Below are 15,981 nucleotides of genomic sequence, written 5' to 3'. Positions count from 1 at the left end.
AGTGTAGGATTGAAAGTTCTGTAGATATCTGTTAGATCCATTTGGGCTATAGTGTCAATTAAACCTGCTGTTTTCTTGTTGATCTTCTGTCCGTTTGATCTGTCTATTTCTGAGAGTGGAGTATTGAAGTCCCCCAGTGCTATTGTATTGGAGACTACATCTCCCTGTAAGTCCCTTAGCATATGTTTTCAATAAACCGGTGCCCTGTAATTAGGTGCATATACCTTGATAATAGTGACATCTTCCTTTCCAGCGCTAGTGCGTAGACTCCACGCCTGGGCTCCCGAGCCGTGGGCACCTTGCCCTCCAGGTAGGTCCACCAAGCCCCCTAATTCCAGAAGAGTTTCCTCCGCAGTTTTTTTCCTGAACCTTTCCCTGAAACTACAGTATCTCCACTTTTATTAAACTATCTTTTCCCGGACTATCAGTGCACACCCTCATGATTCCGCCATCTTGCCTCCCTCCCCATATAAAATGTATTAAATACTACCATCCACACAACAGTCTTATTACTGATTTTATTTAAGAATTACTCCCCAAATGCCTGCAATAGCGAGGATTGGGCCGGGAGCCAGGAACTGCATCCGCCAGTCCCTATTTTTACTTATTTGAAAGGCCAAGAGAGAGAGAGACAGAGATCTTCCATCTTCTGGTTCACTTCCTAAATGGGCCAGGCCAAAGCCGAGAGCCTAGAATTCAATCCAGGTCTACCATGTGGGTGCCAAGGCCCCAGGCATTTCAGCCAACACCTGCTGCTTCCCAGGGAGTGCATTGGCAGGAAGCTGGAGGCGGATATGGGATGCAGTGTTTTAGCAGTGAGGCGAAACTCCCACTCCGGTCTGAGCTATCGGTAAGTGCACAGTTCAGCAGCATTGCATGCATTCCTCACATTGCACAACCACCACTGCTGCCTATCCCCAGAGCTCTTTTTCTTTCCAGCTTGTAAAACTGAGCCCTGCACCCATCAACAATAGCTTGCCATTCCACCTCCCAAGAACCAGCAGCCACCATTCCATGTTCTGTCTAGGAATTGGACTACTCTAGGCACCTCATGTAAGTAGAATTAGATAGCATTTGTTCTTTTGTGTCTGGCATATTTCACTAAGCATAAACTCGAGGTTCATCCACCTCAGAGCCTGTGTCAGAGTTTCCTTCCTTGTTTAGGCTGAACAATATAGTGTATGTTATGGGGCAGCCGTGGTGATGCAGCAGGTTAAGCCACTTGTTACTCTCTCTCTCTTTTATTTTTTTTTTTTTTTACCAGACATAACCTACTGGGTATGAGGATTTCATTTACACTGTGCTGCTTGTCTTATGTGAAAAAGTGGAAAGGATTGGAAAGCCCACACCTCCTCCGTCCCTGGGCACATGTCAGAACAGTTTCAGGAAAGAGTGGATGGAGATTGAGCGAGAACTTGGTGCTCAAAACCAGGGCCACTGCACCTGCAGAGACTTCACGGACACCTCCCTCTCTGACCTCGGGAAGGCGTAGGGAGAAGAGAGAAGGTCTGAGAAGGCAAAGCGTGCACAGAGTTAGACATCAAGGACAGGAAGAGAACCAGCAAAGGAGACTGAGAAGGAACCCCCCGGAGGCTCTAGGAGAGTGGGGTTGAGAGCCCGCAGGGGAGGGCCAGGGAGATGAGTTGCTGGCAGGAGGCATCCCGCACATCTGGGGAACCTGGGCACTGATTCTCAGTGGGGTCTTTATGGCCTTGGAAACACCTTCTTTCAGGGGTCCTCAGAGTAGGTTTGGTGGGGTCAATCGGCAGAGAAAAGAGAGTACCCCTCATGTTCTGGGGTCACCCTGGCCTCCTCTCTTCCTCTCACCATCACATCTAACTCCGCTGCTTCTGTGTCTTCAACAAGGTCCACTGTGTCCATTCCTGCATTCTGCATTTGCTATGGCTGAGGCTGTCATTTCAAACCCTCCCATGCTGCTTTCCCTGTCGGGAGTGCCTGTTTTCTCCCCCTTAGCATCCTGTGAACTGTTTCCGGAGTCATCTTTCCACAATGCAAATCAGATCACATTGTCCCTCCACCGAAAGCCCACAAGCAGGGCTCAGCACAGCAATGGCACGTGCCACTCCCTTCTCTGGCAGCAGAGCTGAGATGTCATCCAGTTTTCTGCCAGCCATGTGTATCTGGACCCATCTCCAGCCCCTGGGGTAGGGCTTGATGAGTCAACTCAGTTAAGTAAGTCCCCTTGCTAATCATTGATTTAACAAGGGGTGTGTGAACTTGATGTGGTGGAGAAAGGATCCTTATGGGGTGTATGAGATTTGGGAAAAGGTTTCTTAGTTCTTAGTTTTTACAAAGGAACAAATATAAAGAAAGGATTCTAATCCCTTAAAGGAGACACAAGGGCAGGCACAGGAGGTTAGAACCCAGGCCTGCAACGCTGGCATCCCATATGGTCGCCACTTCGAGTCCCATCTCCACTTCCCATGCTCCACTTCCAATCCAGTTCTCTGCTATGTCCCTGGAAAAGCAGCAGAGGATGGCCCAAGTGCTTGAGCCCTTGTACCCATGTGGGAGACACTGAGGAAGTTCCTGGCTCCTGGCTTCAGCCTGGACCAGCCCTGGCTGTTGCAGCCATTTGGAGATTGAACCAGTGTATGGAAGACCTGTCTCTCTCTGTCTCTACCTGTTTCTGTAACTCTCTATTTCAAATAAGTAAAGTAAATCATAAAAATAATCAGAACACACAAAGAAGAGTTATAATTACTTTTTGCCTTTGAATGATGTTGTTCAAGGATGCAATGCCTGGGGCCACTATACCCATTCTTCAAAAATGAAAGGAGTCATCAAAATAATAAGGATAGAATAGGGAACAGATGAAAATAATCCAAAACTTTGATAACCAGTGAGCATTTTGGACCCCTTCCCTGGACTTCCAGTTATAAGAGGCAACATGTTTATTTTTACTGGCTAAGCCTACAGAGTTGACTTTGAAGCGTTCTTGCCACCAAAGGCATCCTGAACTACTCATCATAGAACACTACATCAATTGCAGATCACTTTGTATGACACCAAAGGGTGGCTCCCACATGCCCATTTTCCCTACACCCCCCACTGTCCCAGCCTGTGCGCTTGGCCACGTCACACTTGGACCCACCCTTCGCATACCTGCTCTGGTGAGCAACCTTGCCTGTCTGGAACAATCTCCCTACTTCTTCAAGGTTGCTGTGAGGCACCCTGTTCTCCCGTGCCTCTCTCTCCTCACCACTCCAGGGGGCAGTTCTCCTTTTCTTGTGTCCCCTTGCACTTCTCTCCTTTTCACCCTTGCTTTCTCTCACCTCTAGGGCCGGTCTCACTCCACGCACATAGATTTTTGTGTCGTGCCTTCTGCCCCCACCCCCCCTTCACTTCTGAACTCCGTGGAAGCAAAGACCATGTCTGACTCAGTTGTGTTTCTGCCAGGGGTTACGACAGTGCCTGGCACATCCCAGTCACTCAGTAGATATTTGGCGATGGAGATTGATGGGGAGGATTTGGGCTGAAGCTGGGAGAGGCAGGAAAGGTGGCCAGGCAAAGCTGAGAGGTGCGGGCTGGACAATTGTGTATTGTGTGAGTGTGCACACACAGGTGGTAGCCCGGTGCCTGGTCTCTGTGTTGAAGGAATGAGGGGAAGAGTGGCTGTGCGAATATTGCAGGTGCCAGTGAGTGGGTGACTGTGGGCTTGTGTCCAGGAAGTCTCTGGAGTGAGGAGGAATGAGAGGGAGCTTGTTTGAGTCCCTGAGGGTGCCTGTGAGATGGTGGGAGTGAAACTCCAAGGACTGATTTTGGGACTCACCACTTGGGAAAACCAAAGGCTTTTGCTCATTCTCCGTGCTTCAAACTCCTCACTCACCGCCACCCTTTCTTTCTATGGTTTTTTCTTTTATTGTAGTAGAACATATACATCATAAAAGCTCCCAATTCAACCATCCTTACTGCAGAGTTCAGTGGCATTAAGCACACTCACTCTGTTCTGCATCTGTCACCACCCTCCATCCGTCCCAGAAGTTTCCCATCTCCTCCGAGGGAAACTCTGTCCCCTTAACAACAACTCCCCATTCTCCCTTCTCCATCCCCGACAGCCACCGTTCTGCCTGTCTCTGTGAATTCAGTTTCTCTAGGATCCTCATCTCAGGGCAATCATTCAATGTTTGTCCTTTTGTGACTAGTGGCTTACTTCACCTAACATAGCGATCTCGAGGTAGGTGCACGGTGTGGCATATGTCAGAACTTCCTTCCTTTTAAGGCTGAATCATATTCCACTATGGATAGACTGCGTTTTGTTCATCCCCTCTGTCATCCATCTGCCTCTGTCATCGGACACTTGGGTTGCCTCCACCATTTGGCTATGGTGAATGATGCTGCTGTGTCCGTGGGAAGCTGAATGCCTCTGAGACTCTGCTTTCCATTCTGTTAGGTACCTACCCAGAAGTGGAGTCTGGGTTGGATCAGTGTATTTTTTAAAAAAGACTTGTTAATTTATTTATTTGAAAGGCAGAGTGGCAGAGAGAGGCGAGAAGTGATCTTCCAACTGCTGTTTCACTTCCCAGATAACTGAAACAGCTGTGGGTGGGCCAGGCTGAAGCTGGGAGCCAGGAACTCCATCCAGGTCTCCTACCTGTGTAGCAGGGACCTACATATTAGGGCCAAAATCTGCTGCCTTCCCAGGTGCATTAGCAGGGAGCTGGGCAGGAAGCAGAGCAGCTGGGACTGCAACTGAAACGCTAACATGGGATGCCGGCATTGCAGCAGGCAGCTTAACCTGCTGTGCCAGTCCCAGGATCATTGGCTTTCTATAAAAATTATTTATTTATTTATTTATTTATTTATTTACTTGAAAGAGAGAGAGAGATTCTATTTTTTAAGATTTATTTATTTTATTGAAAGGGAGAGTTACATAGAGAGAGAAGGAGAGACAGAGAGAGTTAGAGAGAGAGAGAGTCTTCCATCCACTGGTTTACTCCGCAGTTGGCCACAACAGCTGGAGCTGTGCCGATCCGAAGCCAGGAGCCAGGAGCTCCTTCCAGGTCTCCCACATGGGTGCTGGGGCCCAAAGACTTTGACCATCTTCTACAGCTTTCCCAGGCAACAGCAGAGAGCTGGATTACAAATGGAGCAGCCAGGACTTGAACTGGCACCCATCTGGGATGCTGGCACTGCAGGCAGCAGCTTTACCCGCTACGCCACAGCACCAGCCCCAAGACGGTAATTATCCACTGATTCCTCCTTCAAATGGCTGCAACACCTAGGGCTGGGCCAGCCTAAGACAAGAACCTTTGGTTTCCCACATACTTGGGCCATCTTCCATGGCCTTCTCAGATGCAGCAGAGAGCTGGATCAGAAGCAGAGCAGCAGGACTTAGATTGGCACTCTAATAATGAATGCCTATGTTTAGACAGCTGCTTAACACACTGTACCCCAATGCCAGTCCAGATTAGTTTATTGTTAATAGAGGCATGTTGTCTAATATTCAGAATGTACTGACCACAATTACTTTTATCAGTTCCCTTCCGTGTGGTTGCCTTACCCAACACACACACACACACACACACACACACACACACACACACACAATTGGGACTATTAGCCACTGCTCGTGTTATTTAAGGAAGAAGCTGATAATATTAAAGGGTAATCAGGGAAGGGCAGAATCCCTGATCCCCAGCAATGCAGAGTGCAAACTAAGCAAATGCTGCAGTCGGACTGCCCTCTTGGCAAGGAGAGATGGGAACTCCAGCTGCTACCAGTGTTGGGAACCAGGAGAAGCTGCTCTGTTGGCCAAAGGAATGAAGCAGCAGCACAGAGAGGGGCAGAGCTAGGAGGCTGGGGGCTCCTGGCTTCCTTCCTGCATCATTTCCGCGGCTGCAGGGCCCGACTCTTCCTTAGGCGTCATGAAGTGGACCAGCCTCCTGAGGTTTGTGAAGTTCCATGCTGCTCAAGCCATCCCCTACAAATCAGTCCTGATGCTTGTAGGTCTGCCAACACAGGGACACGTTCTGCCCAACTCAGTACAGACTTCTGATTTAACTGTGTCCTTTTTTAAACTTTAATTTAGTAAATATAAATTTCAAAAGTACAGCTTATGGATTACAATGGCTTCCCCCCCCATAACTTCCCTCCCACCTGCAACTCTCCCAACTCCCGCTCCCTCTCCCATTCCATTCACATCAAGATTCATTTTCAATTATCTTTAGATACAGAAGATCAATTTAGTATATATTAAGTACAGATTTCAACAGTTTGCACCCACACAGAACCATAAAGTATAAATCCTGTTTGAGTACTAGTTATAACATGAATTCACATTGAACAACACATTAAGGACAGAGATTCTACATGAAGAGTAAGTGCACAATGACTCCTGTTGTTGACTTAACAAATTGACACTGTTGTTTATGGTGTCAGTAATCTCCCTAGGCTCTTGTCATGAGTTGCCAAGGCTATGGATGCCTTTTGAGTTCAGAGACATCGATCTTATTTAGACAAGGTCATAGTCAAAGTGGAAGTTCACTCCTCCCTTCAGAGAAAGGTACCTCCTTCTTTGATGGCCTGTTCTTTCTGCTGGGATCTCACTTGCAGAGATTTTTCTTTTTTCTTTTTTTTTTTTTTTTTTTTTTTTTTTTTTTGCCAGAATGCCTTGGCTTTCCATGCCTAAAATACTCTCATGGACTCCTCAGCAAGATCCGAATGACTTAATGGCTGAATCTGAGACCAGAGTGCTGTTTAGGACATCTGCCAATCTACTGGGTCATTAAAAAATGATTATTCTTACAGTCCACCATGGTTATATTTCAAAAACATACACTGAATTCCAGTAGAGCTGGAATTTTTTTAAAAAAGGTTTATTTTATTTAGTTAAAAGGCAAAGTTACAGAGAGACAGAGAAAGGGATCTTCTATTACAGTATCAATCCCAAAATGGCCACAATGGCCAGGGCTGGGCCAGGCCAAAGCCAGGAGCCAGAAACTCAGAATCTGAGTCTTCCATGTGGGTGACGGGGACTCAATTACTTGAGTGATCACCTGCTGCCTCCCAGGGTGACATTAGCAGGGTGCTGGAGTCAGGAGCTGAGACAGAACTTGTACCCAGATACTTTTTTTAAAGATGTATTTAATTATTTGAAAGGCAGAGTTACAGAGACAGGGGGAGAAAGAGAGAGAGAGAGAGAGAGAGAGAGAGAGAGAGAGAGAGGAGAGAGATCTTCATCCACTGGTTCACTGCTCAAAGGCCACAATGGCCAAGGCTGGACCTGGCCAGAGCAAGGAGCCAGGAGCCAAGAGCTTCTTCCAAGCCTTCTTCATGGGTAGCAGGGGCCCAATCACTTGGATTGTAATCCATTGCTTTTCCCAGGCCATTAGCAGGGAACTGGATAGGAAGTGGAGCAGCTGGGACTTGAACCAGTGCCTATATGGGATGCTGGCATTGCAGGCAGTGACTTTAACAGCTATACTGCAATGATAGCTCCGCCAAATGGCTTCATTACCTCTGTGTATATTGTCCACCCTCACTAAATTCTTTTATTCAAAAGTGGAGGTTGTGACCCACCACTAGTCAGGTCCTAATGCCAGAGGTTGACCTAATGCCAGGTGATGAGTCTGTTGTGTCTAGGGGACCGAAGTCATGAATGTTTGTAGAAGGAAGACCGCCCAGCCCCAGCCTCACTACCTTTCCCTCTGCTGTGCTCTGGTTGGGGTCCCATCTCCATGCAGGCCAGCATGAAAGTCAGACGTGTGGTCAACACTCGCCGGGAGTTGCAATGAGTCCTGATGGTGGCGCTGTCCTCTTCCTCACTGCTACGTGATATGGCCTGGAGCCCATCTCTGCTCCACCATGATGTGTGGGTTCAGGCATGGCCTCCAAGCCACAGAGACAGAAGTGTCCCTTTCTCTCCCCACCTCTATGGCAGCCAGTAGAGGCTTGCATCCAGCAGAGCCTGTCCCCAGCACAGGGGCCTCAGGGACAGGGCTGGGGGTTAGAGATCTCACAGATCCCAACAGTCATAGCCCAGTCTGTCCCTTTGCACTGTGCCCACCCGCTCTGCACCCCTGGCTCCCAGCCTCATTTGGGGCAAATCCCTGTGCCCCAGAACATCTGCAAACAACAAAGTCCATTTTCTGTTCTCAGGGTCTGGGTCAGCTTCTGATGTTTGCAACCAAAACAGCTGACTGCTCCTGACACACACGCTTGCCCAGAATCCATGAAGAGATCACATCTCCCCTCGTGCCTTCAAGCAGTTCCCTTCTGGGCAGCAATGACACAGAACTGGCAAAGGATGGGTCTTAACAGGTGACTCTATGCAACTCAATTCAAAACCGGCCACTTCAAGAAAACAAAAGGAGCCGTTCTGCACACTGAGGAGGGTGTACAGAGGGAGAGGCTGGCAGAACCTTCTGCCCATTTGTAGGAGCGGTGGGGTATGGGTCTCCCGAAGCACCGCTCCTCAGGTGGGGGTGCTGCTTGCCAAGTTGCAGGGCTGTGTGCTTTGCTGAAGTTGTATGTTCATCTAGAGCAGAGCAGGCGACCAGAGCCCCAGCCTCAGGCTGGCAGACAGCCTCTTTGTAAATAGAGTTCTGTTGGGTCCCGGCCATGCTCCTTGAGTTCCTGTTGTCTCTGGTGGCCTTCCTGCCCCAACGGCAGAGTGGAATCAATGCAGCATGTGGCCCAGGCTGCATGGGGGAAAATATTGAGCATCCGGGTCTTGACAGGACAAGCTTGCAGGCTCCTGACCCAGGGCCCAAGTATGCACCTGACTCGATGGAAAGTTCTGCTTGTACCAGAGGGTCTTCACAAGGTTCATAGAAAATGCATGTTATGAAAACAGGGCACATGGATTTCAAATTGTGGCACCAAAATACATGTGTTTTATTTCCATTTTCTACCAGTGTTTTTTAAAGGACTTCCATTGTCCTGGGTCCATTCTCTGTTGTTCTTAATTTCTTCCTGTTTATTGTCTCTTTTTCTTTCTCTCTGAAGAGTTGTTTATTTATTGGAAAGGCAGAGTGATGGAGAGGAGAGAGGGGGAGACACTGGCTCACTCTCCGGACGGCCTCAACAGCCTGGTCAGGGCCAGGCAAAACTGGAAGCCTGGAGCTCCATCCGGGTCTCCCACATGGATGACAGGGGCCCAAGTACTTGGGCTGTCTTCTGCTGCCATCCAAGGTAGATAGCAAGAAGCTGGGTCAGACGCCGAGCATCAGGGACTCGAACCTGCTACTAGAAGTAGCCACTTAACCAGCTACACCACAACATTGGCCACATTGTCCATTGTTTCAGTTCAAAAAATCACTTTAGTTTCTACACATTTGTGTGGTTTACATAAAAAAGGAATACAAAAAGTCCTAAAAAAAAAAAAAAAAGGCCTGCACTGCGGTTCACTAGGCTAATCCCCCACCTGTGACGCCAGCACCCCAGGTTCTAGTCCCAGTTGCTCCTTTTCCAGTCCAGCTCTCTGCTGTGGCCGAGGAAAGTAGTGGAGGATGGCCCAAGTGCTTGGGTCCTGCACCCGCATGGGAGGCCAGGAGGAAGCACCTGGCTCCTGGCTTTGGATCGGTACAGCACCAGCTGGGGTGGCCATTTGGTGGGTGAACCAACGGAAGGAAGACCTTTCTCTCTGTCTCTCTCTCTCTCTCACTGTCTAACTCTGCCTGTCCAAAAAAAAAAAAAAAATTCCTGTTCCTGTCTCTCCTCACTGGCCACCATATTCCAAGAAATGACAATCCTCAAGGGGAACAGATAAAAGTCTGAACTTTTTGGAGGCCTGAGGAAGACCCTGGATTCTCTGAGAGCAAAGATAGGCCTCCGGAGCAGAGCAGTTAGAATGACTGACCTCACAGCGGGGCTGGAGCAAGGGCTCCCCGTTCCAGGTTGTGTAAGAATCACCTGGGAGCCAGGGTTCGCAGTGTACATTTTGAGTAGCTGCAGTGCCCACAGTTGGGTCTCTAACACCAACCTCCAATAAGAGGAGCCAGGGCTCATGGGAGAAAAGCCTGGTGACAAATAGGTAAGGAAAGATACAGGAGGAGCCTGGAGCATCCTTCCAGTCTCAGAAAGTAAGGAAGAGCTAACAGATTCAATGAGGCTTGCACTGTGTGCAGTTGGTAAAGCCACCGTCTGCAACCCTGGTATCTCCTAAGGGCACCAGTTCATGTCCCAGCTGCTCCACTTCAGATTCAGATTCCTGCTAATGCCATAGAGAAAGCAGCGGCAGAAGGCCCACATACTTGGGTGAGGAATTAGAGGATTAATATGCAGTTACAAAAGGCCTCTGTGGGAAGAAGAAAGAAAGTGCTTGTGTAAAACCTACCACTGCCCCAAGAAAATGATTGATAGAGAACATAGTGGGTCCTGTACCCATAGGCAACCATATGAGAAACTAGGTTCTGGCATCACACCAGACCACAGCACACAATAGCATGTCTCAAGTGCTTCACATCCCATCAGGTAGGCATAACCTACCTTAACTGGCCAGGTCAACAATACTTCTCAACAGTCACATCTCACAGGTAGTCCACATGGTCAAGTTTGCTAACTGGTCAGGAACCATGACCCCTATGCAAGAGACATAGAGAAAAACAAAGCAGACCCATGGCATATTGAAACTGTGTAGAAGAACTGATCAGTTGCTGTGCACTTCCTATAGAAGTTCCCAATACCCGGACCTGGATGGACCCCACCCTGGAGGACCCCTCCTGAAAAGCGGGAGTCTGCTTCTCATAAAATCTGCTTTCACTTGCTTTTCTCACCCCATTTGCTATCCACATCATAATTCTTACTTATCGTGAGACAAAGGCCCAACTCCAAGCTCCTATAACACTTGGGCCCCTGCCCCCAGTGTGAAGACCTGGAAGAAGCTCCTGGCTCCTAACAAAGAGAAAGGCCTTCCATCTTATGGTTCATTACTCAGATGGCTGCAACAGCCAGGGCAGGGCAAGGCCAAAGCCAGGTACCAGGAGCTTCATCTGGGTCTCCCACATGGGTGCTGGAGTCCAAGTACATGGGCTATCTTCCACTGCTTTCCCAGGGACATTAGCAGGGAGCTAGATAGGAAATGCAGCACTCAGGACTAGAACCATGACCCATATGGTATGCCTGTACTGCAGGTGGCTGCTTTACATGCTACACCAGAATAATGGTCCCCAAGACTTTTTTTAATGACTTTTTTTTAAAGACTTATTTATTTCACAGGCAGAATCGGAGAGAGAGAGAGAGAATCAGAATCTTCCATCTGCTGGTTCACTCCCCAGTTGACCACACTGCTAGGGTCGGGCCAGGCTGAAGCCAGGAGCCGGGAACTCCACAGGGATCTCCTGTGTGGGTGACAGGGACCCAAGCCCTTGGGCCATCCTCCACTGCCTTCATAGGCGCCTTACTAGGAAGCTGCATCAGATATAGAGCACCCAGGACTCAAGCCAGCATGTACATGGGATGCCAGCCTTGCAAGCAGTGGCTTAACCTGCTGTGCCACAATGCCAGCCCCTGGCCAAGGCTTTCTACCTCCACGTTGGTCAGTCACAGGGAAAGGGCATGACCTTGGTGGAGGCAGCTCTGCCGCGGAGGCCATTCCCAAAGAGGCTGGCATTTGAAGGCTGTTTACTGACAGTCCTAGCAGCGGCAGGAATTGTGTTCTGTATTACTGAGTTAATCCGTGCAGTACGGCACTCCCAACCCCCACCGCACCCTCGCCGCAATATATCATCCTGTGAGTCCCATACAAACAGCCTACAGAGCAGTCATATTGTAGCTACTTTATAGATGAGGAAACAGGCTCCGAGAGGTCAGCTTGCTGGGAATTGGTGGGCCTGGGGTCACACAGCCTCCGCTGTTGTGTGAAACCCTTCCTCTTGCAAAGCATCCAGCCTGCAGGCCTGGCGACCTTCAGGGAAGGAGGTCCATGGGACGGCTGCCCCAGGGCTTCATGTATGAGGCGTTCCTCCTTAGAGCCTGCCAAGATCTCTTCTGATTTATCAACGTGGCCCTATGAGCATGGAAAACGGCTTTTTAACGTCTCCTCAGCCTCTTCACCAACTCCTTCATTAGGTTTCTCTAACCTTCCAGGCTTCAATCCAACTTGACCCCAAACAGGTGCATTCATTGGAGTCATTGTGAAGTCACAGTCAACTTTCAGTTGTCTGTAGAAGTCTGCACTAAGAATCTTTCAGTCAAAAATATTGAACTCGGGGCTGGTGTTGTGGCACAGTGGGTTAAGCCTCTGGCCTTCAATGTCGGCAACCCGTATCAGAGTGCAGGTTCAAGTCCTGGCTGCTCCGTTTCCCATCCAGCTGTCTGATAATGGGCCCGGGAAAGCACTAGAAGATGGAATTCCTGACTCCTGACTTCAGCCTAACTCAGCCCCAGCTGTAAGGAGAGTGAACCAGCAAATGAAAGCACTTCTCACTCTGCCTTTCAATTAAATAAAGCTTTGAAAAGAAAGAAAGAAAGCACAGTGGTGGTTTCCAGGGGCTGGAGGCATGTGGAAATGTGGAGTTACGCTTTAGTGGGTGCTGGATTTCCATTCTGTAACATGAAAAGTGCTCTGGAGATGGATGGGGGTGATGGTTAGACAACAAAATTAAAAATGTTTCATACAAATAAATTGTGGTTTTTAAAAAATGGCATATGGGGGGCCAGTGCTGTGGCGCAGTGGGTTAACGCCCTGACCTGAAGCGCCAGCATCCTATATGGTGCTGGTTTTAGTCCTGGCTGCTCCATTTCTGATCCAGCTCTCTGCTATGGCCTGGGATACCAGTAGAAGATGGTCCAAATCCTTGGGCCCCTGCACCCACATGGGAGACCCAGAAGAAGCTCCTGGCTCCTGGCTTCAGATCGAGAAACTCTGGACGTTGCAGTCATGTGGGGAGGAAACCAGCAGATGGAAGACCTCTCTCTCTGTCTCTACCTCTCTCTGTAACTCTTTCAAATAAATAAAATAAATCTTTTTTAAAAATGGCATATGGGTGCTGACACTGTGGTACAGTGGATTAAAGCCTTGGCGGGAAGTGCCAGCATCCTCTATGGGCACAAGTTCGGGTCTCTGCTGCTCCACTTCTGATCCAGCTCTCTGCTATGGCCTGGGAGGGCAGCAGAGGATGGCCCAAGTCCTTGGGCCCCAGCACCCACATGAGAGACCCTGAAGAAGCTGCTGGCATCGGATTGGCTCAGCTTCAGCCATTGCAGCCATTTGTGGAGTGAACCAGTGATGGAAGACCGCTCTCTCTCTGTCTCTACCTCTCTCTAACTCTGCCTCTCAAATAAGTAAGTCTTAAAAAAAAAAATTTATGTTGGGTTGGTGTTGTGGTATAACATGATAAGCTGTTGCCTGCAGCACCGGCATCCCATATGAGCACCAATTCGAGTCCTGGCTACTCCACTTCTGATCCAGCTCCCTGCTAATGTACCTGGGAAAGCAGCAGAAGATGGCCCAAGTGTTTGGGTCCCTGCACCCATATGTAAGACCCAGAAAATCTCCTGGCTTTGGACTGGTCCACCTCCAGCCATTATGGCCATTGGGGAATGAACCAGCAGATGGAAGATTCTCTCTCTCCTTCTCTCACTGTAACTCTGCATTGCAAATAAATAAAATGAGTCTTTTTTTAAAAAAAGTTATGGCAGGCCAGCGCCGCGGCTCACTAAGCTAATCCTCCGCCTTGCGGCACTGGCACACCGGGTTCTAGTCCCGGTCGGGGCGCCAGATTCTGTCCCGGTTGACCCTCTTCCAGGACAGCTCTCTGCTGTGGCCAGGGAGTGCAGTGGAGGATGGCCCAAGTGCATGGGGCTTGCACCCCATGGGAGACCAGGATAAGTACCTGGCTCCTGCCATCGGATCAGTGCGGTGCGCCAGCCCCAGCACACCGGCCGCAGCGGCCATTGGAGGGTAAACCAACGGCAAAGGAAGACCTTTCTCTCTGTCTCCCTCTCTCTCACTGTCCACTCTGCCTGTCAAAAAAAAAAAAGGTTAAGGCAAATACAGCAAAAAACAAACCTGATTTATGTGGAAGAGTTTCCATAGGGGCATTTTACAATTGAAAAAAAAAAAAGGAAAAAAAAAAGGACACAGGGATGAAAGGTGAGTCGAGGAAGGCTTGCACTGTAGACAGTGAGCAAAGACCTTTGGTTTTCCTAAGCTGGGAGTCCCGAAATTCATACAAGGGAAGCCTTTCCTTTTGTTTCGTTTTGTACTTTGTTTGAGCATTAACTTCTAGATTAGTCTCTGCTGAAAGGAACAGCAGCCCAGGCCAAGCCCAGCCTCTGAGGCACCAGGCAGCCCTCATTCTGCCAAGCACCAGTGCCATCCCCTTTACAGCTCCTCCTCTCTCCTCCACTCGCCTGGGATCCACATGGATGATGAGCAGTGCCCATTCGTTCAGCTGTTCTTTTCCTTCATGGACAAAACCATGGATAAAATGTGACGTCCTGATTGGTTGGCTTTCACTCACAAATACACATGGACAGAAACATCTTGTGCAAACTATTTTTCCAACTGAAGTGGTTTTTTTTGTCTTTTTTTATTTTTTATGTACTTATTTATTTGAAAGCCAGTGTTACAGAGGCAGAGAGAGAGAGAGAGAAAGTCTTCCATATACTGGTTCATTCCCCAAATGGCCACAACAGCCAGAGCTCTGCCAATCCAAGCCAGGAGCCAGGAGCTTCTTCAGGGTCTCTCATGCGGGTGCAGGGGCCCAAGGACTTGAGCCATCTTCTACTGCTTTCCCAGGCCATAGCAGAGAGCTGGATCAGAAATGGAGCAGCCAGGACTTCAACCAGCACCCATATGGGATGCCAGCACTGAAGGTGGCGGCTTTACCCACTCTGCCACAGCACCGGCCCCAAATCCACTCTTTCCAAACAGCTCCACCCACTATGCCACAATGCCACACACACACACACCCTTTTTTTTTTAACACTGAAGTTTGAAACCAGCTTGGGAAGTTTAGTCCAGAACAAAACAGTGTTGCCTAAGTGCTAGCTATTCACACTGGCATTCCTTCTTTACATTTTAGCGCCATTCCACAATCCAGTCTGCTCAGATCCTCCCCAGGAGTCCCTTGGCAACCCTGGTTTCCAGCTGGAACAAGTCCTAAACAAGGTTTCCCTACAAAGAAACCGACCAGAAAGGTGATGCTAGATTTGGGGACATTTCTGCTTAGCAGAATGGCAAGAAAGAGACCCTTTGTTATTTTTTCTCACTAAAGTCCTAACTACAATTTTAAAAATCAAGACTGTGTTTCCTTGCTGCCCTCCACTGGTCCAGAAATATGGTGCTGTGGTGAAATCCTCTCCAGTCCATGGATACTTCCAATCCAGGCAAAAGTACCTAAAACTTTCTCTGGACCATGAAGGAAGTGGTTTTTCATTCATAAATGCTCAAGGCTTTCGACTGCCCTGCCCAACAGCACACACCATCTGAACAGAGGAAAAGATCAGAGGTAGGGGCCAGCATTGTGGCAATAGTAAGCTAAGCCTCCACCTGCAGTGCCAGAATCCCATGTGGATGCTGGTTCAAGTCCTGGCTGCTCCACTTCCAATCCAACTCCCTGCTCATGGCTTGGGAAAGCAGTGGAAGATGGCCCAAGTGCTTGGGCCCTTGAACTCACATGGGAGACCCAGAAGATGCTCCTGGCTCCTGTCTTCGGACACGTAGGGAGTAAACAGTGGATAGAAGATCTCTCTGTCTCTCCCCCTCTCTGTCTGTAACTCTGCCTCTCAAATAAATAAACTAATTTTTAAAAGAACAGAAATACCAGGTGGGTTTCTTAAGGAGGACAGTTGGGGTGAGGAAGTTGTGCAAGGAGGCCTGTATCAGACCCTTACTGTGTCTTTATTATGTCCTCCTTAAGCCTTTAATAAAAGGTCAATGTGTTATATGGTGTTCTCAGTTGGAGAAGCATCTGTCACGACAGGAAATTGGTAGGCTGTGGGTTTATCAGGACAGAAACGCAAACCTCAGCTCTTCCTGAGTTCCAAAGCATTCATTTCAGCAACTGAATG

The sequence above is a fragment of the Oryctolagus cuniculus genome, chromosome 13 (genome assembly GCF_051225735.1).
Source record: "Oryctolagus cuniculus isolate XC-2025 breed Fujian yellow rabbit chromosome 13, ASM5122573v1, whole genome shotgun sequence".
NCBI classification, from domain to species: domain Eukaryota; kingdom Metazoa; phylum Chordata; class Mammalia; order Lagomorpha; family Leporidae; genus Oryctolagus; species Oryctolagus cuniculus.
Note: the sequence above shows the minus strand (reverse complement) of the source record.